The 27,959-nt window shown below is 40.8% G+C and overlaps 1 protein-coding gene across 1 annotated transcript in view; it reads left to right on the forward strand.

Annotated features, from left to right (window-relative positions):
- The first annotated feature begins 485 nt into the window (after window positions 1-485).
- Window positions 486-27,959, forward strand: part of CNST (consortin, connexin sorting protein) — a 160,961-nt gene continuing 133,487 nt past the window's right edge. The window contains exon 1 of the mRNA XM_089693288.1: window positions 486-634. The gene's annotated coding sequence lies outside the window, so the exon portion shown is untranslated. The remainder of the gene's footprint in view (window positions 635-27,959) is intronic.

Here is a 27,959-nt window from a genome sequence, read left to right on the forward strand (position 1 = left end):
TGTAAATTTGATTTGGGTGCAGTGTTGCATGACCGCGCAATTGTCGGTTAAAGTAACTCAGCGCTGTAACACAAAAAATGGCCTGGTCAGGAAGTGAGGTAAATCCTCTGGAGGGCAAGTGGTTAATGGAACATCGTTCATTTTGTGTATGGCCACCATGACTATATACACAGTGGGGGTTATTTAATAAAGCTGGGGAGTTCAACATCAGGCTCACTTCTTCATAGAAACCAATCAGCTTCCAGGTTTTATTGCCAAATCTTCACTGAACAAGCTGAGACTCAATGAAGATTTGCATGTTCTCATTTGCTCATCTGATTGGTTTCAATGCTTTAGTAAATAAACCCCCACAGGCTCTGTATCTTCTATTCCACAGTAAACATCACGTCAGCTCTGAGGACACGGCACACCGACAGAGCATCCGCTGACTTCCACCTCTCACTACCCAGCATGCCGTGCAGGGCCTGCAGAGCCCGCCTCTCTTGGGTGACGTAACCCCGAGCGGGTCACGTGACGTATCGGTGGCCTCATCTTTGTTGTGTTGGTTGGCTGGCTCAGGCTGAGGGAGCGGAGAGCCCGGAATAGGGAGCCGGGACTGTCATGAGGAAGGGATAACGACACCGCTACGGTATAGGTGAGTGACAGCGGTCCTGTGTACATGGGAGGAGAGGGGCAGTGACTGGGGTTCCCAGTACTGGGGTGTCCTCTGCTAATGATGGCTTTCAGTCCTGTCATAGAGCTGGGGACAGTGTTCTCTGCTGAATGACACTCATTGATGGCAATGGACTAAGACTGGAGCAGATGTGCATAGCAACCAATCAGCTTTTCGCTTTCATTTTCAAAGCTCAGCTGTTCAACCTGAAGCTAGCAGCTGATTGGTTAATATGATTCTGTCTGCTCCAGTCTTCGTTACCCCCCCATTCTATTAGAAGTTATTAGGTGTCCATGTATTGGAGGATCTGATTGGATGTGTGACTTCTTCTTATTTGGTCAGGAAGGCTCAGCTGGGCTGGGATCATGAAGTGTATTAGACTTCCTCCACAATCGATGTGACATTTTCACCGCCATACGTTGGGGAGTATTCCTGCGGTGTGGTAGTCTAGCTGTACCAGGCAGAAAGGAGAGATCTGGTAGTGAAAGTGGATCTTCCCTCTAAGCTTTCTCCTGTCCTCCCTCCAACCCCTCCCCCCTCTGCAAGTTTAACCGCTTGACTACCAGGGCAGGTTTTTACACATTACAATCTGCATTTTTTTAATGCTAGAAATGACTGTACACCCCCCCCCCCTAAAAAAAAAAAAAAAAAAAAAAAAAAAGTATATATTTTCTGAATGCAGAGACCCTGGAGAACAAAATGGTGTAGTTGCAGTAATGTCACAGAATATTTGTGTAGTTATTTATCAAAAAAATTTTTTTTCAGGAAAACGTACACTAAAATTAATTTGAGAGCAAACAAACGCATATAATCGTGGTAAAAATATATAATCCCCTTTTTTTTTTTTTTTTTTGCTGAAATGTTAAAGATTGTGTTTCATTAAGGAAATAGACACCAAACATGTCAAGTCTTATAACTGCACCCAGCTGTGTAATGTCAAAAAAACGTTGGTACCCAGAATTCTTCAGAAGTGATGATTTAGGCTCCATGTACACGGGACACTTCTGAACGATGGAAACTGACTGCTGGAAAACGAGGGTTAAAAAACGTCTGTTTAGCTGCCTTTGCATACCGCGTTTTATGAGTGTTTGCATTTAGGAGCGTTTTTTAAAGATAACCTCAGTAGACCTTCCAAAATGCCCAGAATGCACTGAAAAACAGTAAAAAATTAACTATTTCAGCCATTTTGAGAGAAATGGAGAGAGCAGAAGCAGAGAGAGCAGTATGTGTTGAGATTAGCTGTTTTTTTTTTTTTGTGGTGTTTGGATGTGTTCCAGTTTATTTCTGTGCAGAAATTATTGCAGCAGTGTCTAACATATTTTCTTTCATGCAAAACCTCAAAGTATGGTGTACCAGGTCCATTTGAGTACCGGGAAAATGCTTTGCATGCATTTTTCATGATGAAAAAAGGCTCTGAGCAGAATCTGGAAATGGAAGAGTTTACAAGCGTTTGGCGTTTGAAATGCTGATCAAATCTACTGCTGAACGCAAGTTTTTCTGCATTCAAAAAAACGACTGTAAACTCAACTGCCTGTAAACGACTGTGTGTACATGGACACATAGGAACACATTAGGGAGAGTTCAGGGGCTGCTGAAAAAAACACTGAACAGCTCATCAACGTGAGTTTATCAGCTGCAGTGTACATGATCCCTTAAAATCTCTCCCCCCCCCCCCCCCCCCCCGAGTCCCATCTCAAACCACTCGATCACTTTTATCAGAAGGCTCGTGATGCTGAGATCAAGCGTTAAACACTTGGTTACCATTTTGCTGATAAATGTACCTTAGTAGACAAGTAGGTAAACACTCAGATTTTTTGTTTACATTTTATTTTAAGGTCCAGCCCCCTTCACTTTACCCCCCCCTCCTTCCCCCACCACCACCACCTAGGTGGCTATGACTAGTCCTGCTCCCACAGCTTCCTGGGATATCCCCTTCACACATTATTTATTTATTATTTATTTCAGGTACTTATATAGCGCTGTCAATTTATGCAGCTCTTTACATATATATTGTACATTCACATCAGTCCCTAACCCTCAAGGGGCGTACAATCTAAGGTCCCTAACTCACATTCATATACAAGGGCCAATTTAGACAGGATCCAGTTAACCTACCAGCATGTCTTTGGAGTGTGGGAGGAAACCGGAGTACCCAGAGGAAACCCACACAGGCACAGGGAGAACATGCAAACTCCAGGCAGGTGGTGCCGTGGTTGGGATTTGAACTAATGACCCTAGTACTGCCAGGCGGAAGTGCTAACCATTTAGCCACTGTACACATCACTGAAGATACTGGAAATCAGTGAAAAGGCTGGGACCGTTCACTGGTAACTGTGGATCCAAGCATACTCTTGCATCCAGGGCAGCTCATCTGTTCATGTACACAATGTTCAGATGTTTTTCAGGGTGTATGGATCTCTTCTCCTGTTTGAATGAGCCCTAAGGGCTTGTTTTTGACATGCTCTGTGTTGGTTTTGTGTTGTATGGATTTTTCTATCATCTCAGCTACTAATGCTGCCTAAGCCCTGGTTCACATATATGTGGCCGTGTGGGCAGCGTTTTGCATGGGCACAAGAGCCCATTCATTTGTACGGACTCCTGTGCCCCATGACACACAGGGAAGAAGTCCCTGCACTGCTTTGTAAACCCACAGCCCGCACCTGAACCACGGTTCCCAGCACGGTTGCGAATTTCCAGTGCAAGTGGCGTGCCATTAGAATTAATGGTACACACCCGCGGGTCCGCATTCTTCTGTGTGGGTGGTTGCATAGATTTTTGTGTGGATCCGCAGTGGCACCACCCGCACAGATGTGAACCTAGCCTTGCATATCGGATGTGCTGTAAATGCCATAGGGGCATTTCCTGTGCGTTTACCTTATTAATTAATGTAGGCATTTGGGGAGTGGTAAGCTCATCCAAATGCTACATGCTGGATAAAATTTGTCGCAACAAGAAGCACTTCGAATGTGACAATATGAACTCACATGGTCTGCTGCAGTGGACATGATTGGTACAGAGCATTGACAGGCATTCAAAAGGCTTTGAAAACGCAGTTGAAATGCCTGTTCTTGGCATGCGTGTGAACTTAGACTAAGTCCTCATACACACTTGGCCGTTTTTTTATATCTGCTGTTTTGGGAGTCGTGTTTTTTTTTTTTTTTTTTTCTACAGCCAGTAAACTCCCCGGCAAGTTATCCTATATGTCCATGCACACATAGCCTTTTATGAGTGTTTGTTTTTTTTGGCAGGGTTGTTTTAAGGCTGTAAAAAACCCAGAACTACTGCAGTTGAAGAGCAGTTTTTCAGCTGTAAAAATGCTCTAATGCTGAAAAATGCGGCTATCTGGCGTTTATAAGTGTATTTGAGCTTTTGTGGAAGTATAGGTTTGCTAAAAAATGCTAAATGCGATAAAACTCGGCACTGTACAATTAATTCTATTGGCAGTTTTATAACATCCAGTATGCATGAGGCCTAAATCCCCCCCTTTTTTGTCCCCTTTCTTTTAAACTAACACATAAATATGGATTACTTTTGCAAAACAAGATAGTTACATTGTACACCTGCATCTTCCTCTTTCCTGTGTACCACTTCCCCAAACTTCCTGTTGGGGAGAACACATTCCATTTCAGTACCATTTATCAGACTGGTATATTTGGGATTACATGTTCCATCATGCATTGTGCCAGGGTGCATGTGTGCCTCCTCTGACAAAGGTATTGCTGCTGTGAGGGTACTTGCCTGCACTCAGTAGTCATCCTTGGAAGCACGTATGTAGAGGTGGCTCCATAGGAACCTGCAGAGGGAAGGAGCGACTTTAGAAAGGGATAGCGAGACCAATGTCTAGGGACCAGCATTATCTTAAAGGAGAAGTTCACCTCTGGGGAAAATGTTACAATGTCCACCTGTTTTTAAGGTGAAACATGTAACTTGTTCCCAGTGCTGCAGCAAAAAATGTGCATTTATTATTTTTGGTCAAAAGGTGAACTTATCATTTTAATTAAAAGAAAAAATGTCAAAATAAAATGTAGACCTTATTGTGTTCTGCGCATTTGTACACACGTCACAGGTACAGCAGCTCATTCATTCAAGGAGGTGGGAAAAAAATAGTCCCTGCCTCCTTCTTCTTTTTTTTTTTTTTTTGTAAATTATGCTACAAGTCACCTGGTGGCGCAGCAACATGTGATTTGGCATGCATGAAAATGTGCCGTGTTTTTCGATTCATTATGCATTAAGGGCACCCCCACATATCTGCTAAAGGGCAGCACGTTTTGCCTGTGGGCCAGGAACGATGTCACTTTGCAAGTGTTCCAACCAACACCAACCTGTGAACCTAGACTTCATTTACCTTTATTAAAACAGCTCTGGAATCATTGGCTTTTCAGTTCCAAGCAACCCCTCAAGTCATCTTTGTAAACAAGTCATAAATATTAACAGGCATCCTTTGTTTCAGTAAAATATAAAACATAAGGAATGCTGCGCTACATTCAAATCACAGAGAAATGTGAATGTGGGATCCCAAAATATCAAATAAAATGTGACAATGTTATCAATACAAATCAATACGTGCTCATTGATAATATCATAAATCAAATAAATAACTCAAAACATGTGGAAACACAAAAAACATTATCTATATATATGTGCATCAACCAAAAATACACATATATATGATGTAATCACACGTGCCTATTGTGAAGTGAAAATAACCATAATAATGGTACACACAAATTAATATCTCAAAGTCCAAAAAATATATTGTTGGTGACAAAAACAGTAAACGGTGCTTCGAAATTATACTGTTAGTGACCACAGGTGAAAAAACTCGTGCAGGTTTCTGGGTGTATACAGATCTGAGAATCCAACCACCATCTGGATTAGCCTCTCACCTCATCCCTTCGACCCTTGCGGATCAAAGAGCAGTAGTGAATCCCTCTCACAGATCCTCCAAGCACCAAAACACTCCAAAGGCAGTTTTCTCAGAGTATAATATTCCCACTATGGCTCTTCTCCAGGAAAAGTTATAATATCAATCTCTCAAAATGAGACAAAGGAATCCTCCCATAGTGTAGTATATTTAATTATACCATAGGAACTTGTAGCATATTTACATTGTAACTTACGTAGCAGCCAGTCCAAGAAAAAACCTCATGCTTTCAGATGAGGATATATCTGTTGGGTGTACAGCTGAATGCACAGGTGTACCAAGATGGCCACCGCGTTAAGCCGTCGCGTTACGTCACAGTGTCATGTGACTTCATCAGGACTTCATCCTTTGTTTGCCACCCTTCCTACAGGTAGATTTGGAACTATCCATATTAGTACCTGGAAATTTGGAATAATGGGATTTTAAAGGTGCAGAAAAACAAATATATATATTTGTTTAAAAAATGTGAATTTTTATTACAAATCAATATTAAACTTGTAATTAAATACAGTGGTATTACAAATTATTATTATTTTTATTACACGTTTAATATTGATTTGTAATAAAAATGTAATTTTTTAAAACAAATATTATATTTGTTTTTCTGCACCTTCAAAATCCCATTATTCCACATTTCCAGATTCTATTGTTTTAAGGATGTGGTACATAGTGTTGGTTTGGTCATTCAGTCGTCATCCTTCTTTATCCAGATTAGTAGGCTGCAGGACAGTTTTTTTTTTTTTTTCCTTTTTTAACCCAAGCTGTATATAAGCTGTCAATGTAAGTTGGATTTTGGATGTAGAGATTCCTGCATAGGTTTAATGTGGTTTTGTTTCATTTATTCTGACTGCATGCTGCTATGAGGACAATATTATTGTCAAACGAAGTTTGGTTTCATTTTAAGGCTTCATTTACATGGGTGTACTTAAAGCGGAACTTCACCCTCCCAGTGAGCATTAGTAAATAGATAGGAAAGTATATCATATTTATATGTTTTTTAAACTTTTTTTTTTTTAACATCAGCTACTTCCTGCTTTCCATGCCTAGGCAATATATGTCATACATCCCAGGAGTCTTCTTGAGGGTAGAAGGGGTTTTCTCAGCTAAGCACACCCTCCTGCCTGCATGGCTGAGCTAAGGACAGATGGATTCCTCAAAGTAAATGCTACATGAATCATCTCCCCTTACTAGAGATAGCCACGTCCAGAAATGCTAGGGGGTGTCTTTCTAAGTGATGTCTCAGCAAAATAAAGCATAGAGACATGGATGGGGGAGTTTGCTTTGTATATTAACAATGAATTAAATGGCGTTTTTGTTGCAGACAGTCCCATTCAAGTCAGTTGGGACACAGTGGCTGCAAGGACACAGCTGCTGATCTCAATTTGGCATCTGTGTGGATGTGGCTGAGTGTCCCTCGAACTCCCGCGGTCATTGTCATGGACACACACCCACACCCAAACTGATGTCAAATTGGGAGCAGCTGCTGTGTGCCAATTGACATGAATGGGACTGTCTGCACGAGGATGCACTGACACATGTGCATCCCAAGCAGGCAAATCCCTCACATGGGTGTTTACCTAAGTACTCCTGTGTGAACGATGCCTGATTCAGCAGTAAATAAAGTACCAGTATCTTATTTTATTATAGTTATTATTTATAGTGTCGGTGCTGCCAGTCGACTTACATCGAGCAGTGTGACTCAATTAGGGGAACTGATTTGTTTTTTTATCAGTTACCACACGCCAATAATTGGCTGTCCAGGGAGGATGTGATAATTTGAGCCTTTTTTTTGACAGTGCAGAATGGTTGGACCCCCTGTTTGTGTCACCTGTGTTCTGTTGGGAACAGTTCCCTTCACTTGCTCTACTTTATGAACAGAAAGTGAAAGGAAATGTCTCCAAAGTGAGGAAAATCCCTCCTTGTCACTAGAACAAGTGTTTCCATTGGACGATGTCTCATTTTATTTTTGTTGTGTTGACAACTCAAAATGTGGAAATTTCCTGTACTGGACAGTGGTCTCCAGGACAAATAGAGAGGGTAACTCTCCTCATTCCCCCCCCCCCCCCCCCAGTTTTCAACCCCTCATTGTTCTGTCTTAAACTAAACATTAAGCAGGTATTGGAAACCATGCAAGATAAAGTTAGCTGTATGTATACGCCCTCATGCACACTGGACGTTTTTACAGCTGTTGTTTTTGGCATTTGTTTTTTTTTCTACAGCCAGTAAACTCCCCAGCATGTTATCCTATGTGTCCACACATAGACTGTAATCAACGTTTTTTTGGCTGGAAAAAAATCCCAGAACTAGTGGGTTTCTAGAGGAGTTTTTTAGCTCTAAAAATGCAGCAAACCGGCATTTTTGGACATTTTTTTTGAGCAGAAAAAATTGGGGGGTATAAAAAATCGCTGCTAAACGCTAATGCAAAAATTCTGAAAAACCTCATGTACCATATTTTTCACTCCATAAGACACACCTGACCATAAGACGCACCTAGGTTTTAGAGGAGGTAAACAAGAAAAAAAATATTCTAAACCAATGGACTGGGGATGCAGTACAGGAGATGACCAGAGTTCTGCGGATGCAGTACAGGAGATGACCTTTGGGGAGTGGGGGGGGTAGCGGGTACCCAAATTTCACAGTTATGCGCTCCTACTTCCACGGAGTTGTCCTCCCTCCCCATTTTCTGGGACAAGTGATAGGTCCCAGGAGACTGCCGGACCATTCACAAGGCGCAGCGCTTCTCACGCATGCGCAGTGGGCACCCGGCTGTGAAGCCGCAAGCTGTAACAACCCTGGTGCCCACACTAAAGATGCCGGGGAGAGAAGATGGTGAGGACAGCTCTGGACTGAGCAACAGGTAGGATCGAGGAGCACAGAAGAGCCGAGCGGCTGGCCCGGTATTCTAACATGGCTGCGGCGGGAATTCGGGGCCGGCCACTCCATATTCGTTCCATAAGACGCACAGACATTTTGCCCAATTTATTTTGGGGGAAAAAGTGCGTCTTATGGAGTGAAAAATAGGGTAATACATTTGATGGGAAAATGCTTACACAGTCCAGAGGAAATGCAGACTTGTACATTCTTTATTATATGATGTTGATTATGTGCATAATTTCTGAGTCATGGCCTGTGAATGAGTGGCCTTTTATTTATTTTTATTAAACCTGTTTATCCTTGGTGTCAGTGTTTTGCAATGCTAACCATTCCCTTTAGCAGGTCCCACACACAATGCTCATGGGAACATATTGGTGCACCAGGTTACAGGCTGTTACTTGTGAGGCTCCCAGAAGCTTCTTTGAGGCATCTGTCACTTGTGTATTCCTTCATAAAATCCCAGTCACCATGGTGATCACAAAATGACCAGGAAATGTCCTCATTTAGTGTTCTGAAAAGTCCCATCTGCTCCATATCAAAATACTTTTTTCCCTTATGTTCTGATGACATAGGTCCAGTGCTGTGGTTGTATAGGTCTAGTAATGATGGCTACATCATCCTAAATGTGAAAACCTCATAGGTGCATGCTGGGACTTTGAACTTGAGTGAATGTAAGTATTGGCCTCCCGTTTTGTGTAAAACTGTATGCTGGGGATGTCAGAGACCACCTACAATGATTTAACCTCTTGCTTTCCAAACCTATTCTGACACTTCTCACATAAATGTAAAAATCTGTTTTTTTGTTTTTTTTTTCTAGAAAATTAATTAGACCCCCAAAACATTATCTATTTTTTTTAAGCAGAGGCCCTAGAGGAAAAAATGGTGGGTATTGCAATTATGGTATTTGCACAGCGGTTTTTCAAACGCAATATTTTTTTAAAAAATACACTCTAATTAATGTTAATGCACAGAAAACACAATATAATACCCAGTTGTTTGGTAAAATATATAAGGTGATGTTACACTGAGTAAATGGATACCTAACATTTCCACGCTTGTGGAATTGCAACTACAGTGCTTAAAAATCTCCGTCGGTGACAGTTTATAAGCCTTTGCAGGTTACCAGTTTAGAGTTAGACAGGAGGTCTGGTGCTAGAATTATTTCTCTCGCTATAATATTTGTAGCGATACCTCACGTGTGGTGCGACTGCCATTTACATATGTGTAAGCGACGTGCATATGCATCTGCCATTGTGCTCAAGCATGGGGGGGGGGCTTTACATTTATTTATTTTTTTCCTATCACTTATATGGTTATCACAAGGGATGAACACCATTCCTTGTGATAACTGGAGCAGTGACAGGTCCTCTTTATGGAGAAATCAGGGGACCCCAGATCTTTCCTCTGCCCTTTTTAAAGCATCAGATCAAACCAAGATCAGTTTGATCTGATGCTTTCACAAGCCAGTAAGAGTCTGTTTACATTAGACTGAAACCAGGGGTGATAAACTCATCAATTCCGGTTTCTTAGATCATAGAGATGATTGGGTGCTTTCCAGTTCTGAGTCATCTCTATGGTCAGCCGGGGGTGGGACAACATAACAGGGAGGCTCAGATCACTTCTACTTTATTCTGCATCACCGGCTGAAAAGATTGATACCGGGGTCATACTCCATGGTAACTACGTACAGTGACGTCCTTGGGTGGCAAGTGATTAAATAGAGAAATCTTAAGGGCTAGGAATTTCAAGGGTGAGTAGAGACAAGGTAGCACAAGTCAAGCAGGTTTCAGCTGATGTTCACTTTGGGGAAAAAAACCCACCTTTTTAACAATATCCTTACTGGACATGCACTGTCCGTGTACTAATATCCAGGTTCTAATTAAAGTGGTATTTACCTGTATCTGAGCACCACAAAGTAAAACCACTGTCTTCATTTCTTTTTGTTTTTTTTTGGAAAAAACACTCCGTAGCATTTCTAGCTGCAGCCATTTTGATTAAGGGCAGATGAGTCATGTAGCATTTAAGCGCACACAGGCCAAATATTGGGTAGTATCGGCTGCTCAAAAGAAACTGGCTGACATTCAGTCCGTGTACGGCAGCCAGTCCGACAGAAGCTGGACATTCGTCCGACTTCTGTCAAACGGGCATGACTGAAAAAGGTCTACCAATCAGCTTGCGCTGACCGGTGTGCTATGGGGGGAGCCCCTTTGTCAGAACACAATAGCACAGTGGGGGAGATCTCTGTACTACCACAGCTTATGTTACTACAGCGATCTGCTGGTTTTTATTCATTCAGTCCGCGGGGCTGAATGAAAAAAAAAAAAACAGTATGTATGAGGCTTTATGACCTGAGATCAATCTGCCTTTAGTCCCCTATCACACGGGCACACAGATTGTGGCTGCCTGTCCGTTTATCAGGTAGACCTGACTGGACTATCCAGTGCTCTCTATCAAGTGGCGGATGTAAACTGATATGTGTCTATTTACACCTGCCTGCATCCAATCTGATCCGCTAAAAACAAAGGGATGGGAATCTGTTCCCCGTCTGTCCATCATCTGGGATGACTGTTAGATGTAAACGTACAGGCGGTCCATTTACATCTTACCGCCCATAGAGAACAGCAGGCTGTGTCTTTGTCTGCTCTGCATAAGCAGAGTGGATATGCACCTGTCACCCACCTAATCAGCGAACAGACCCCCTAATGAGCAAGCGGATCCGCTGGGGGAGTCTGCCTGTGTGAAAGGGGCCTTGTATCAGGCATATAGGCTTGAGGGTGTGCTTAGCTGAGAAATACCCTCCTCCAGATGAAAGAAAACAAATGCCCATGAAGACTCCTGAGATGTATAACATCATTTTGGCCTAGACCTGATCCAAGAAGACACTGAAGAAAATTGAAAAAAAACTTTAACACAAGTAAATATAATCTAGGTTCCTATGTATTTACTAATGCTGGCACCTAACGATTAAAATAGCTAATGCTGATTGAGAGAGTTTAGTGTTGCTTTAACTGAAATGTCAAGAAAAACCAGTAGGCTATGAATGGCTAGCATTAGGTCTTGAAATTGTATAAATATTCTATTCCATTGGATACCTTCATAATTTCTAACTGGTTATAGTCACATTAAGTTGGTTCAGTGTGATAGCATGTATGTTTGCATATATGAATGTGTAAAATATACATGGATCGTGGTTCCTCCAGCTCTATTCAATCCATTTGGCCGTATTAAATATTTATACTTCAGTTGTCGTTCCAAGAAGAAGTCTGATCCTTCCTTTTGTTTGCATCAATGAACCAAACACAGTATTAGGAGCCCATTTCTGAAGGCTAAAGTAAAGGAACATTGTGTTGCCTGTAGATACCAGTAAGACTACAATGCATTCTAAATCGGGAAAGCAAGACACGGACAATGTTTAATGGGTACTCAAGTTGTGTATAGTCTTGCTTGCCTCTTGTCGTGCTAGTTTCTTGAAAGGTCACAGAACCTAAAGGAAACCTTGGGAGAAATATAGAAGAAAAATGGTGAATTGCCTGGCTCCATGCTGAGCTAACAACATCAGTACTTTAGGTACTGAGCAGGAACAAGCACGTTGATCAAATGTCTGACTTTACTTGAGTTCTCTAATCTCTATACTTGTTCCAGGTCCAATTTCAGAAAGAGTGTAGCAGTAACACCAACCATATTTGTCTAAAGAGTGGTTTCCTTTAGACCCCATTTGTGTGGTTTGATGTGGTGCGTTAATGCATTATGGTTCACATTAATGCACGATGCATTAAGGCAACCCATTTATTTGAATAGGCTATTAATGTGCCACAACTGACCAAAAATCACACCTACACCCTTTTGGGGAACAGTGGAAATAGTTCAGGCAAATCCAACTGAGCTGGATACTGAGTCCAATGAAGCAAATAAACAATTTACTATATGAACTAAAATCTGCTTTTAGTACATATAGTAGGGCTGGATACTTTTATGCTGTCATAGTAAATAAGACTTGTTATGGGGAAACATTCTTCCCATTTGGATCTCTGTATATTGACTGCATTTCTAAATAATGGGTTCCTGACATTCTTTATACTTAAAATTATACAGCACCTGTCTTGGTCTTTGAATTTAACAACGGGCACCTCTGTACATATTTTCAGTCTATAGAACCCCCTAAATCCAAATTTTCAAATACCAACCAGTCTTTCATGGTCCTGCTCTGGCCCACCCAATTCCTCCTCATGGGCCTCAAGTTGATTTGTGACTTTACTAACTAATAGAGAGATGGAGGGGTCTGGCAAACGTGTACCATGCAAGATCTGGTCTGTATCAGCATATGCACAAAGATTTGGTCTTCTAAAATCTTCTTGATATAAACTGAACGTGTTGTCTTCAAATTAATCTTTTGGCTTTTCACAGTAATAGGTTCTGCTTCTCACAAGAGCGTGTGACTGAATGGCCAATTAGCAGGTTTAATGCATTTGTACTGTATGTGTGGAGAGGATTCTTAAGTCTATGTTTACACTGGTGCGTTGTGGGATACCGCATATAATTCGCACAGGAATCGCTGCACATTCCTGTGCAAATCACATGCAATGTCTATGCGTGCGATTTGAGCCATACATTTTGTATGGCTCAAATCGCATCACGTCCACACCAAAAAGGTGCAGTACCCCTTTTTTTTTTTTTTTTTTTTTTTTTTTTTTTTTTTATATCTGCACCTGATTCGTATGGCATGGGTGTTCACATCCATGGAATGCAAATTCTGCAATCGTACTGCGTTTTGCAATCTGTTTTGAGGCGCCATTAATTTAGCATTGACATCCGCACCAGATCGCATGGACACCATGCAATTGCAGTGTGGTGCGGAAAACAGGATTTGCTGCGTTTCCTGCACCGCATTAGTGTGAACCAGGTCTAAAGCCTTCTCTTCTTTTCAGCCAAGGAAGCTGCAATTGTTAGCATCCATTTACTCTGCAACTGCCATGGTGCTACACATGTGATCAGTTATGACACCAGCCATTTCATGGTTTGACAGGTTGGTTGAGAGCACACGCAAATGTGACAGTTGGCATTCCCAGCATGCTGGTAATATAATTGTTTTTTTTTTTTTTTTTTTTGTTTTTTTTTTTGTTTAGCGTTCAATTGATTTAAAGTCCAACTCCACTTTTCAGTTGGTCATAGACGAGTAGAAAGTTGAATGACATTTGTGTCGATCTTGCTTGTTTTTTGCATTTTGCCAGCTGTGACACGTGTTTTTCATGCCGCAGTTGATAGTGCTTGATCCAAGATGCTGGCTTAAAAAGAAGTGTGTGTGTCCCAAATGGAAGGAAGCAAAAGTAGTGTAGTGGGCAGGCTACTCCGTACCCTGCTTCTTGTCTCTGAATAGGCAAAGACCAGATCCTCTCTACACTACACTGCTACAGACCACATCATGGAGCAGCACTGATGGAAGGGAACACACAACGGGAAGTGGCATCTAATGTATTTTTATTTGGTTCTATTTTGAGCAGGTAGCTCCCAGAGATCTGTGCAAATCAATGGGTGTATCATGTGTGTTTTTCTTTTTTTAAAACATGATCAACTGGTGTGACAAGACACAGCTAATTGTATATCTGCTTACAATCATCTGCCTCAATTTGTTTACTTGTCATCTCTTTCCGAAGGTCAATATTTACATAATGAGCACAGTTTAAGAGGCTATAACATTTTGGTGTACATTTCTAAGCTTGTAATAAATGGATATTTGTATGCAAAATGACTTTTAAAACAGTATTACTGTAATATTTGTATTGTATGTGTAGTCATGTGATGACTACAACTCCGGGTTTCGGCATCCCTTCCTGGAACTGTGCTGTAATTGAGTTACCCATTCACGACAGGAATTTGGCTTTGTGCAGAGGGACATTTTTAAGGCAATGTTTTTTTACTGGGGAGCATTTTGCTTGTGTTTGGAAAGCACCAGCTCATGGAAGGGGATAGCCTTGCGGGAAGAAACCTTTTAACTGGGCGCTTGGCAAGGGTCAGAACTACAAAGCATGTTGAGTGGCAGATTTTGGTGGGGAGTGTGCAGTATGTGTGTTTACTAAAGCTACTACAGCAGACAGTGTAGAGCAGCCTTTCTCCACCTTTTCAACACAGAGGAACCCTTGAATTAACATTATAGTCTCAGGGAACCCCTACTAAAAATTACTGTATCTTCAACTCGTGATACATTAGTTTGATGGTCGGTGGGAAGAATGCCCCTTACATGTGTGGTCATTGGGAAGAATTATCCTCTTACAGATATGTAAACAAATCAGTGGTGTCAGTGGAAACTTATCTGAGTTTTAGAAATTGCTTATTTTTCAGGGAACCCCTAGCAACCTCTGGAGGAACCCTAGGGTTCCATAGAACCCTGGTTGAGAAACCCTGCTGTAGAGTGTGGCCTTTGTCATTAGACATACTGGAAGTGCTTTGCCACAATCTGGTGCAGTTGTCCTGGCAGTGTGGATATTTTAGTACTATGAGGCAGTTCTTGTACCCTTATGTCACAGGTCACATGATACAAAGCCATAGGGAAGTCTTGGAATGCTTTTTCCTCACACTGTTCCAGGTCACATGTTAATCAGGTTTGAGAATGCATTGAAGATACTGGCTGCTGGGGCCTGAGGGCAGAACAGGGAGTGCCACAGGTTAGAAGCCACATCATTAGATAAATGTTCAGTGCCAAACTGCCTATTCCTTTAGACTATTGTGCTATGTTTTGGGTTTTTTTTTTTTTTGTTCTTATGGGGTTTTCTTACCTGTCCTGTTGCATGTTTGGACTCATGCATGCAGACATATGGCCATTCACTGCTATGACCAGCTGTAAACCCCACCTGCTGCTCCTTGGGTATGGAAAAACACCAAAAATTTTACACTGGTTTTATTTTATTCCTGTTAACATCCATGTGCAAGAGTTCTCAGGGTAATGAAATGTCATTCTAAAAGTCACAATCTTCATGTATAGTCAGGGAGAAGGGTATAAAGGGGGCCACTTACAGGTGTCGAGTGTTTAGTGTATTGAAGATTGTCTCATTGTTCAGTTATTTTTTTTTTTTTTTTTTGTTTTTTTCATGGCAAAAGTCCTATCCTCAACAGCATTTTATACCTTTTTCATTTTCCTAGGATATGGCTCACCTGGCCTCTGGTGAAGCCTGGGAAGCACCATATCTGTGGTACGCGCTTCCTGGGCACATTCGTGTTATTTGATGCTACTTGTAAAGCAAGGAATTAATGCTACTTTGGCAAGTTGATGATGAGGCAAAATAAAGTTCGTGCTTAGGTTCCCAGCAATTCCTAAGCATGAACCTCCAGACCCCTTTCACAGGGGCATTCTGTCTGTCTGTTTTTCATCTGTCTGATAGATGTAAAATGGACAGCCATACATTCCAATGGGCAAACAGATGTAAATGGACGTTGTCCGTTTACATCAGTTTTTTGGCCGTTTCTGTTCATGTCGTGTGGGGTGTTTTTTTTTTTTTTTTTTTTTTTTTCTATGGAACAAGTCTGCATTTTTGTTCTTTTTAAAAAAGACAGAAGCGGACAAAAAAAAAGGTTGTAAACATTTGAAAAACTGTTGTAAATGGAAGCTGGATGTAAACTGAATCCATTTTTCTTATTCCTGATTTACTAAGGCCCCTTTCACACAGGTGGACTCCGCCAACGGATCCACCTGCTCAACAGGGGATCCGTCCACTGATCCCCACTGCACAGGCGCGAATTAATGTTCTGTGTCTGCTTCGCTTGTGCAGAGTGGACATGGACACAGCCTGCTCTCCTCTATGGGCGGTTGGATGTAACGGACTGCCTGTTCGTTTTACATCCGACTGTCATCTGATCCGATTCGCTAGATGGATGGGGAACGGATCCCCATCCGTCTGTTGTTTAACAGATCGAATGCAGGCTGGTGTAAACGAACACAATTCCATGATCTAAAGTGGAGAAGTGAGTGATAGATTTAGGCATGACTACTTGTAGCCTCCTGGGGTCAAGATGGCTACACACACTAACCATGCAAAGTGAGTTATGTCTGTTTTTTTTTTTTTTTTTTTTTTTTTTTTGTCTTTTCTGTTTAGGAAGGTCTTCAGAGGAGTGAGCTCTGGCTGTGAGGGCAGTTGGGGAAGATGAACGCCTGAGAGTGAGGGGTTGTTGTGAGAAACTGAGTAGGGACTGAAGGGTCACCAGATTACTATAGGTTATAAGGAGTTGTAGAAAAACAACTGTCACTTCCTAAAGATGCTGGGGAAGTGTGCATAGAATGCTTAGCCTCCGTTACAAGTTACCTTGTCAAATCCATAGATGTAAGATAAGGTGTCAAGAAACATTATTTTTCTAACATAAATCTTTCTAACATAACAAAAGTGGAAGTATATAATATTGGTCTGAAAGATGGATTTGTACGTTTTATTTCCAGTAATCAACAGGTTGTGTACGGTAGGCATGTTCATTTCATGTGTGTAATTAACAAAAAAAATTTAAATATATATATCTCCAATAGCAGCACTTCACAATACTGTAGATCTCCCTTGTGGTTCCTATCGCAAGATTTTAGATTTTCAGGCGATATATTTCACAATGTTCCCTCCCATCCTCTGTTACATCTGTAACATGAGAACCAGCATGACTATTTATATTCACTTTTAAATATTTTGACAGATTTTTGAATGTGTCCTCCTCCCAGGCGGCTCGCCTGCTGATGTGGTTATGGTTTTGCATGTTTCCATTGAGCTGAGGTTTAATCTTGCTTCAAAGGAACACCCTTGCCTCCAGTCCTATAAATAGTTACCAAGCAATTTTTTTTGTCTGGCAAAATGGGTTTTAACATGTGATTTGAGTTGCTAACAGCCTATGTAAATTCAAGAGCATTTTGCCAAAACAAAGCGTAGTTTTTCTTTTTTTGATGCAGGGGGTGAGGAGTCTTTTTCAGTGCATGATGTATGCAAAGTAGAATTGTGTTTGGTTGAAAACTGCACTATGAATCCCCCAGATATTTACTTGTTTGTGTTCGAGACAGTTGTAGCCTCTTATTGATGAGCCATGTTTTAGTTGCATCTTTTTCTTTCAGACAATATTTTAAGTGGTTGTAAATAAAGCTTTCGTGGTGTGTGTGTTTTGTGTTTTTTTTGTTTTTGTTTTTTTGTTTTTTTTTAAATTAAAATAACAAACATGTTATTCAGTGGTTTTGCACAGAGCATACCCGATCCTCCTCCTCTTGGGTCACCTGCTGGCGCTCCTGGCCCCTCCCCCCCCGATCTCGTGTATGCTCTCTCCCGAGCCAGCCTTGTATGTCCATAAGGCTCCATGCACACGGGGCATTTTAATAATGCCAGTAACATTAGCTGTGTAAAGTCTTGTTAAAAAAACAGGAGTTTTGTAGCGTTTTTGTATTAGCGTTTTGCAGCGGTTTTCAGTGTTTGCGTTTTTTAGCATTTTTTTTTGGGGGGGGTGTCAAAAAAAGGTCTAAATACGCTGGCTTGCTACGATTTACTGTGTTTTACAGCTCTGCTACTACCCCCTCCTCCTCCTCATTGGCTGTGATTGTCAATGGCTTCCGTTGCTGTGTCTCAGCCAATGAGGAGAGAGAGACCCAGGAGAGCAGAGGCTCTTGTGCACATCGCTGGATCAGGCTCAGGTAAGTATTAAGAGGGCTGAGGGGAAGGGGAGTGTTTTTTACTTTCATGTATAGAATGCATGACTGTAACAAAAACCTTCAGCCTTTGTGACCACTTTAAAGTTGACCTGTACATAAAGTGAACCTGTGCCTTGCCCTTGCAGGACTAAGCAACAGGATCACTTCAATTGGCTCCTGAGAATCGTAAAAAAAACACTGCTCTATGTAAGTTACTTGTCAATAATTTGGTAGCTTGCACAGGGTTGTGGACTTTTCTCTTGTGGCAGTGTCTTATTGCTATCATACCTGGAAGTACTTTCTTCTTTCTTTTAGCCTCATAGGTGCGAGTCAGGACTTTGACCTCTTCAGAGGCATATCCTACCTTTTCCTGATTACTCCATGACATTTATGGTGTCATCCTATGGCCAGGACTAGAAACAGGAATAGATGCCCTGTGAGAGCTGCATCTTCACTGAAGTTGGTTTCCTCAATGCCACGCAGTGCCATGACGTAGATGACAGAATGGCCTGCTGTGGAGTGTCAGCTCTAATTGCCGTGTTATTCATAGATGACTTGTCTCACACCTGCTTCCATTGCCATATGGTTTTGGTTTACGTTACCTTTTCAAAGTCAGCCCAGCTAGTATTCTCTTCCAATATATTGATTGATTTAACTGATCGCTATTCATACACAGCCCAAAATGTACTCATTTATTATATTTGTGCATTTCACGTAAAGCCTCATGCACTCTGCAGCTCAAAAAAGCTGCAGTGTGCATGAGGCTTTATGTGAAATGCACAAATATAATAAGTACATTTTGGGCTGTGTATGAATAGTGATCAGTTAAATCAATCAATATATTGAGCTTTTTTTTTTTTTTTTTCTCTTGCCTGTAAACCTCCCTCTATGTTAGCCTCTGTGTCCATGCACACTAGAGGCTGTTTCAGGAGTTTAGTGGCAGGGGAGTTTATAGGCAAAACATAAAACCCATTAATTGTGCATTCAGGAGAGGAGCTTTTTGAACATTAAATGCTCAAAAGCTCTAGCGCCTTACTAACTCTAGGCACATTCCTGTGTTAATGCATTTTAATGGGCAGAATTCTGGCCAATAGACTGTATTAATGCCAAATGCTGGAACACGCATGCAGAACATGGCTTTTTACCTGCTGCTAAACTCTTGTAGGAGAAAAAGATGTCAGTAGCTCAGTAGCATACCATGTACGTGTGTGTGTGCGTGTGTGTGTGTGTGTGTGTGTGGTTTTTTTTTTTTTGGGCACAAGTTTTGATGCTCAACAGTTGTTTTTGAAAGGTGAAGTACAATTCAGGCAACTAAATTCAGAGGTCTAATTTTTATTTGTGAACTGTTTTACCTGCTAAGGATTCAGGCACCTTTTGTAAGATAGCACAAGTTCTTCAGCTCCCTTTTACAGAAGTAGCACAGTTTGGCTTAGAACACCATTCGTCTGCTCTCACCATAATAATAATAGTAGGGTTTGCACAGCCTGACTAGCTCAGAGTTCTGCTCTTTTTTCACAGGGCATTGCAAGAAATTAATATGAAATATAGTGAGTAAAATAAGTATTAAACATGTCACCATTTTTCTCCGTAAACATATTTTTAAAGGTTCTATTGATATGAAATTTTCACCACATGTCAGTAACAACCCATGCAATCCGTACATACAAAGAAACCAAAACTAATAAGTTAAGAAATTTAAGTTATGTGTGATAAGATGGAATGACACAGGAAAAAGTATTGAACACATGAAGAAAGGGAGGTGCAAAAAGGAATGGAAAGCCAATACACCAGCTGACGTCTATCAGTAATTAGAAAGCTATCCTGCCCCTTTGCAGTGCAAATCAATATCAGCTGGTTCAGTCTCAACTGATGACCTATAAAGAGGTGTCTCATTAGCAAGGTGTCACATCTTATGATTGGTAAAAGCAGAGAGCTCTCTCAAGACATTTGCAACCTTATTGTTGCAAAACATACCGATGGCGCTGGTTATAGAAGGATTTCTAAACTTTTGATTGTTCCAGCGTGCACTGTTGGGGCTATAATCCAGAACTGGAACGAACATTTCACAATAAACCGGCCATGACCAGATTTTCCTTGCAAGATTTCTGACAGAGGAGTGAAAAGAATTATCAGAAGTGTTCTCCAAGAACCAAGGACCACTTGTGGAGGGCTTCAGAAAGATCTGGAATTAGCAGGTACAATTTGTTTTCAAAGAAAACAATAGGTAATTCACTCAAACCCCATGGTCTGTATGCACACTCACCACACAAGACTCCATTGCTGTTGAAAAAGCATGGTGAAGCTCGTTTAAACTTTGCTGAACAACATTTAGATAAGCCTGCGAAATACTAGGAGAGTAGAGTCTGGTCAGATGAGATCAAAATTGAACTTTTTGAATGCCATAATACACACCATGTTTGGTGGTCAAATGGCACTGTACATCACCCCAAAAACACCATAGCAACAGTGAAGTTTGTAGGTAAGAACAAAATCACACCTGAGCGATTCATGCAACTAGTTTCTCCATACAGGAGGCATCTTGAAGCTTTCATTACAAACAAAGGATTTTGTACCAAAGATTAAATACATTTCAGTTAAAGTGTTCAATACTTTTTCCCTGTGTTTATTCTATTTTATTACACATAACTTAATAAAATGGAATAAACACAGCCCTGCAGCAGAAATACTGCAGCAGAAATACTGGTGTGTGTGTGTGTGTTTGCATTTCCGATTACGGGGCTAGCACCCTACCCGCGCCGCCATTCGTGGCTGTCAGTTTTGTTTACTGACAGCTCGGGCACACTGCTCTGGATGGCTGTGCACAGAACAAGCATCCAGAGCAGTGTGATTAAGGTGAAGCACACTGACACGGCCCCCTAGGAAAACACTCCCTGCACAGAGTTAACACTTTGATTGCCCCTCATGTTAACCCCTTCCTGCGCAGTGCCATTAATACTGTCAGTGCCTTTTTTTTTTTTTTTTTTTTTCTTTTTTCTTAAGCACTGATCACTGTATTGGTGTCACTGGGGATGTCAGTGACACCCAGTCATCCCCCCAGTGTTACAATGTCCACTGCAGTCACGTTTATAAGTCGCTGATCGCCGCCATTACTAGTTTAAAAAAAAAAAAGTTCCAGTATATATACCACCATTTTTGTAAATGCTATAACTTTCACGTACACCAATTAATTTACACTTATTGGGATTTTTTTTTTTTTTTTAGCAAATACATGTAGCAGAATACATTTTGATGAAATTAGATTTTTTTTTTTTAATTTTCTTTACTGGATATAAAACAGCAAAAAGTCAAAAAGATTGTTTTTTTTTTTTCTCTTAAAATTGTCTTTTTTTTTAAATTTATAGCGCAAAAATAAAAACCACAGGCAATCAAATACCACCGAAAGAAAGCTCAATTTGTGGAAAAAAGAACTTTAATTTAATTTGGATGCAGCATTGCATGACCGCGCAATTGTCAGTTAAAGTAATGCAGCATCGTAACGCAAAAAAAATGGCCTGGTCAGGAAGGGGAGTAAATCCTCAGGAGGGCAAGTGGTTAATTTCTGAACTTATTTGTTTTGGTTTGTTTTGTGTATATATGGATTGCATGGGTTGTTACCAACATGTGGTGAAAATGTAATGTCAATAGCACCTTTAGAAATATATTTACTAGTATAGTGTGTGTGTGTATATTAGAGAGAGAGAGAGAGAGAGAGAGAGAGAAATGGTGATGTGTTCAATACTTATTTTACCAGCTGTATATTAATATGAAACTATTTATGTATTTACAGTGAAGGAAATAAGTATTTGATCCCCTGCTGATTTTGAATGTTTGCCCACTCACAAAGAAATGATCAGTCTAAAAATCAAATGGTAGGTGTATTGTAACACTGAGAGATTGAATAGCAACAAAAAAATTCAAAAGAAATGCATGTCTAACAATTTTATGCACTGGTTTGCATGTTCATGAGGGAAATAAGTATTTAATCCCCTATCATTCAGCAGGATTTCTGGCTATCAGGTGTTTATCATCCAGGTAACAAGCTGAGATTAGCAGTCTCTTAAAGGGAGTGCTGCTAATCTCATTTTGTTTCCTGTATAAAAGACACCTGTCCACAGGAGCAATCAAACAATCAGATTCCAAACTCTCCACCATGGCAAAGACCACGGAGCTGTCCAAGGATGTCAGGGACAAGAATGTAGACCTACAGAAGGCTGGACTGGGCTTCTTTGTGAGTGGGCAAACATTCAAAATCAGCAGTGGATCAAATACGTATTTCCTTCACTGTATTATGTTTTTAAAATTGACTAATGTAATAAATGCTCTTATGTTAATTGTGTTTTGTCTGCTTGAAAATACACTTAAATATGTCTTAAAAATTACACAGCGGTAACTACACCGCCTAATAATTGGTTCATGACATCGACTCGTAGAACTCATTTCCTTTAATAAATTTATTACTGTTATTTTACAAGAGTGGATGACTAAATTCCATCTCACCTTATGTTTAAGTGACTCATGCCAGTTTTGTTCCTCTTTTATATAAACGTACATATTGTGTAACCTCACTTATAAAATCAGAGTTATTAGGTTTCACTATAACAAGGATTGTGACTGTAACAAGCCAGTCATCCTGGGCTTAGGATGTGCTTCAAGGTCCTTTTTGTTAGAGTTCATGTATGTGCACTGTGTACATTGTACATGCACTGTATGTGCATTCAGTGTACTTCTGTGCCCAGGCATCACAGCAGCCTGTACAAATCTGTGGCTGGCTGAAAAACATTGTGGCTGTGTATCTGTAACTGCACATCCAAGTGATTACACACATACAGGGATGGATGAGTGGCCCTGGTTGTGAACTGTTTGCTTCTAGGTTGCTCCTCCATCCCTGTAAACACCCTGTATACATGTATCCATTCAGATGTGCGGTTACAGAGGTACAACTGTGGCATCTGTCAGGCATTCTATGATTTGTTCAAGCTGCTGGATACAGCTGTTCAGCAACACCCTGTAATTTCCAGATGTACTACAAATGAACAATGCCTTGCTGCAGACTATATATTTCATTCTCTCTCCGCTGCTATGAGCCACCACATATATAGCTTTTTAAATATTCCAGAACTAGGAAAGGAGAACCATTCAACCATTAAAATCCAACTTCTGTTTTTTTGAAAATAATACACAAACCGTTCAACTGGTGCCATAGTAGCCACAATGTGTTTCACTCCTCACAGGGACCCTATACCCTACCCTATGACTACGTTCCTTTGAGGAGTGAAACGCATTGGAGTTTCTGTGGCACCAGGTGAGCTGTTTTTGTGCATTATTTTCTTGACATTTTTAATTGCAAATTTCACATACATAAGATCCAGAGAGTAAGCATTGAGACTCCCCTGCGTCCTCAACAAGCACGGCACCAGGGGTGGGAGTTTTGTGAAGACTCGGGGCTGCGGCCAGCCTAAAGGGCAGAGCCCCAAAACAAAAAAAATGGACATCCTAAATCTTACTCTTGCAGAGAAGCCACCACTGATTGACTGACTGATCCCATCCGAAACAGAAGGATGTCTAGTGCCTTGAGATCTAAGATAGACCTCACATCCCCATTTGGTTTTGGGCCTGTTGAGTGTGTTTTGAATCACCTCAGAGACTGCCCTAGTATCCTCTGCCCGAGATACTTCTCAAAACAAAGCCATCTCAGATTCTGGAGGGGAAAAGCTTACAACACCTGGTATTTCCAAGTATCCTTTAGATTGTAAGCTCCACGAGCAGTCCCCTCCTATTCCTTCTGTACTGAAATGTTTTGTAATTATACTGTCTCCCTTATATTGTAAAGTGCTGCGCAAACTGTTGGCGCTATATATCCTGTATAATAATAATAGGCAATGTCATAGAGCATTCATAGCCTCAACAAAAGGGAGAATAAATGAATGGACAGCCAAATAGGATACAAATTACAGAACAAAGGCTATTGTACAAATGCATTGGTGTTACTCCATGAGTTTTGTTTGTGCATCATTTTCAGTAAACCATAAGTTGACTTTTATAGTGAGCCACTCTTCATTCTTTGTTTTTGGAATATTTAAAACCCTGTGACTCCCAGAAACAGAAATACATTGAATTCTGGTAGTATATGCTCAGATGTGTCTATGTGCAAGAGCCTAAGACATCCATTTGTTAAGGTATAACTTTGCTTCAAGCCCCTTCCCCTCTTTCTCTGTCATCCATGAACATTTCCAACAGTGATTTTAGCTCCACATTCTCTGCCTTCCCTTTGCTCTCCCACAGCTTTACTGTAACCATTGCTGTTTATTTTATTATCGGTGTGTAGATCCTCGCGTATTTTGCTCTGAAAGTTTGCATATCCTGGCAGAAATTGTGAAAATGTTGGCATTGCTATTGAAAATATGTTTGATCATGCCAAAAAAACTGTCTTTTATTTAAGGATAATTATCATATGAATCCATGTATTATTACATCGTTGTGTGGCTCCTTTTTAAAATCAGTGATATCACCCAAATGGCCCTGATGAAAAGTTTACACACTTGTTAAAATTGCAATTAAAGGGTAATTTCCCACATCTGTGGCTTTTGAAATTGCATTTAGTGTCTGTGTACACATAGTCAACGAATTTGTTAGCTCTCAAAATTGTACTGAGCAAGCTGGATACTGAGCCATGGGGAGCAGAAAGGAATTGTCAAAAGACCTGTGTAACAAGGTAGTGGAACTTTATAAAGATAGAAAAGGATATAAAAAGATATTCAAAGCCTTGAATATGCCAGTCAGTAATGTTCAATCACTTATTAGGAAGTGGAAAATTCAGGCATCTCTGAGTACAAAACCAAGGTCAGGTAGACCAAGTAAAGGATTGCAGCCACAACTGCCAGAAGAATTGTTCAAGTTACAGAGAAAAACCTACAGATGGAAAAAGACTGTGTGGTTGTTTCAAGGAGCACAATATGATGATACTTGAACAAAAATTAGCTCCATGGTTGAGTTGCCAGAAAGAAGCCTTTATAGTGCCAGTGCCACAAAAAGCCTGGTTACAGTATGCCTGACACACCTCACAGCTTTTGGCACACTGATCTAGAATTATAAGACAAAAATAGAGCTTTATGGTCACAGCCATAAGGGCTGTTTAGAGAGGAGTTAACAAAGCCTATAGCGACATCAATACCATCTGCACTGTGAAGCATGGTGGTGCGCTGATGTTTTTGGGGTATGTGAGCTCTAAACACACAGAGAATCTTGTGAAAATTGATGGTAAGATGAATGCAGCATGTTATCAGAAAATATTGGCAATTAATTTGCAATCTACAGCATTAAACCTGCGCTTGGGATGATCTTGGACTTTCCAGCACGACAATGACCCTAAGCATAAGGCTAAGATGACCCTCCAGTGGTTACAGCAAAAAAAGGTGAGGATTCTGAAATGGCCATCACAGTCTCAAATCTCAAATGTGCGTTTCATGCAAGACTTCCGAAGACTTTTCATGACCTGGAGGCATTTTGTCAAGACGAATGGACAGCTATACCACCTGTCAGAATTTGTGGCTCATTCACCAAGTCCTGGCCGGTGATTACTCACCGACGCCCAGTGATTTCGGAGGATCTCTGACAGGGAGGAGAACTGTTGGTAAACAAAACAGTTCTCCCTGTGTGCTTGTGCACACAGATAAAGCAATGTGTAAAACAGCACACGGTTAATACGGTTGATCACCCCTCATGTTAACCCCTTCCTGCCCAGTGCCATTAGTACAGTGTTGGTGATTTTTTTTTTTTTTGTTTTTTTTTTTAGCACTGATCACTGTATTGGTGTCACTGGGGATGTCAGTGACACCAAGTCATTTCCCTCCCAGTGTCAGAATGCCCGCCACAGTTCCACTATAAGTCGCTGATAGCCGCCATTTACTAGTAAAAATATATATTTTTTGAAAAACCCACGTAAACCAATTAATTTATACATATTGGGATTTTTTTTTTTTTTTTTTTAGCAAAGACATAGCAGAATACATTTTGGACTAAATGTTTAATAGCGCAAAAAATAAACATGCAGGCAATCAAATTTCACTGAAAGAAAGCTCAATTCGTGGGTAGAAAAGGATGTACATTTAATTTGGGTGCAGCGTTGCATGACCACGCAATTGTCAGTTAAAGTAACGCAGCGGTGTAACGCAAAAAAATGGCCTGGTCAGGAAGGGGGGTAAATCCTCAGGAGGGAAAGTGGTTTAAAAACTGTACATACTATACAATACCAATACTCCCAAGGGTATGCAAACTCTTGAGCACACCAGTATTTCTTTCTAAAGACATTAAAGTATGTTTGTGGTGATATCAGAGGAAGGAACAGGGGATCAGTCATGATGTAGATCTATCTCAAGGAATAGACCAAGACCGTAAAATATATACAAAGGTGATGATGTGAGCATGCCTGGGAACACTTTCTTTGAAGCACTAATGGGGGGAGGGGGTCATACTTGGGCGCAGTTGTCATTGAACATGCCCAGTGTCAGTACACCCTTAAAGAGCTCTTATCCTTAAACAGAACAGACATCATACAAGGCTGCTAGGCAAGCCGTATCAACAGGAAGTTCTCTAATAGCATATCAACATCAAAAGGATACTTTCCATACTTTCCATGCAGTTGGAGTTGAATCTTCAAATACACTTATAAAAAAGCAAAAATATAAGACAATCCCCAGCAATGTCTCCTACTTGGTGAAGGGTTGGGAGTTTTGATGAATGCACAACATCGTTATTTACTTTGCAGTAAAGGCAAGGAACATTGGTGTAGTGATGCATTCACTTGTACAGTAATATACAAGCAAGCCTAGCAAGGCACTTCTGACTCCAGGGTCATGCTGTACTACGCAGGTTTTGCCTGTTCTTTCTAGGGCCTTATACATATCCATCTGCTTGCAAGCCATGGGGGCCACTGTCTCAAAAAACAGTACAATCTGCCTCTGCTGTAGATCATACACCGATTTTTAGGTATGGGTAGGTAAAAGTATGGGGGGCGGGGGCGATATTTGATAACTGATTGTAAAAACTACAGGTGTGTTACAATAGACTTGAATGAAAGGAGCTGGCAAGTGTCAACTCCTTCTAGACTCAACATGTAGCTTCAATCTTGCCGCACACTGATGCTGTCGATATTATCCATTGTATTTTGCTTTGCTAGGCATTTGGGGAGCAGCAAAAATTGGCATTTAATGAACTATTTTGTCAACTCGCCCTCATTTGATTCTGTCTATCCAAGTGATACTGAAAGCAGCAATTCTGTAGTCATCACTAAATATTATTTATTATTATTTAGTTATTTCAGGTACTTACATAGCGCCGCCAATTTACGCAGCTCTTTACATATATATTGTACATTCACATCAGACACTAACCCTCAAGGGGCGTACAATCTAAGGTCCCTAACTCACATTCATACATACACATACTATGGCCAATTTAGACATGATCCAATTCACCTACCAGCATGTCTTTGGAGTGTGGGAGGAAACCGGAGTACCTGGAGGAAACCCACGCAGGCACAGAGAGAACATGCAAACTCCAGGCAGGTGGTGCCGTGGTTGGGATAACCTTTTGATTCATCTGAAAGAGCAACCAAACTCCCAGATTACACAAATTTAATAATAAAGAAAAAGTGGAGTTGAGAAAACAGTTTTTCTAGCTTTCTTCTGGTTTTGGTATTCCTGGATTGGGCCCAGGAGTTGGGAGATTGCTAAATGCTTTGGGAGGGATCTTCAACCCAGTGTACAGGTCTTGCTGAAGACCAGCAGGGTGTGCATCTAGGTACGCACAGCCATTCCAATGATAGACTTGGGCATAGCTCAGTGCTCCGGTTGGGAGAAAAGTCTGCTCTATCT

The sequence above is a fragment of the Staurois parvus genome, unplaced genomic scaffold, assembly GCF_062004578.1.
Source record: "Staurois parvus isolate SC_StPar_1 unplaced genomic scaffold, SC_StPar_1.0 ptg000619l, whole genome shotgun sequence".
Taxonomy (NCBI): domain Eukaryota; kingdom Metazoa; phylum Chordata; class Amphibia; order Anura; family Ranidae; genus Staurois; species Staurois parvus.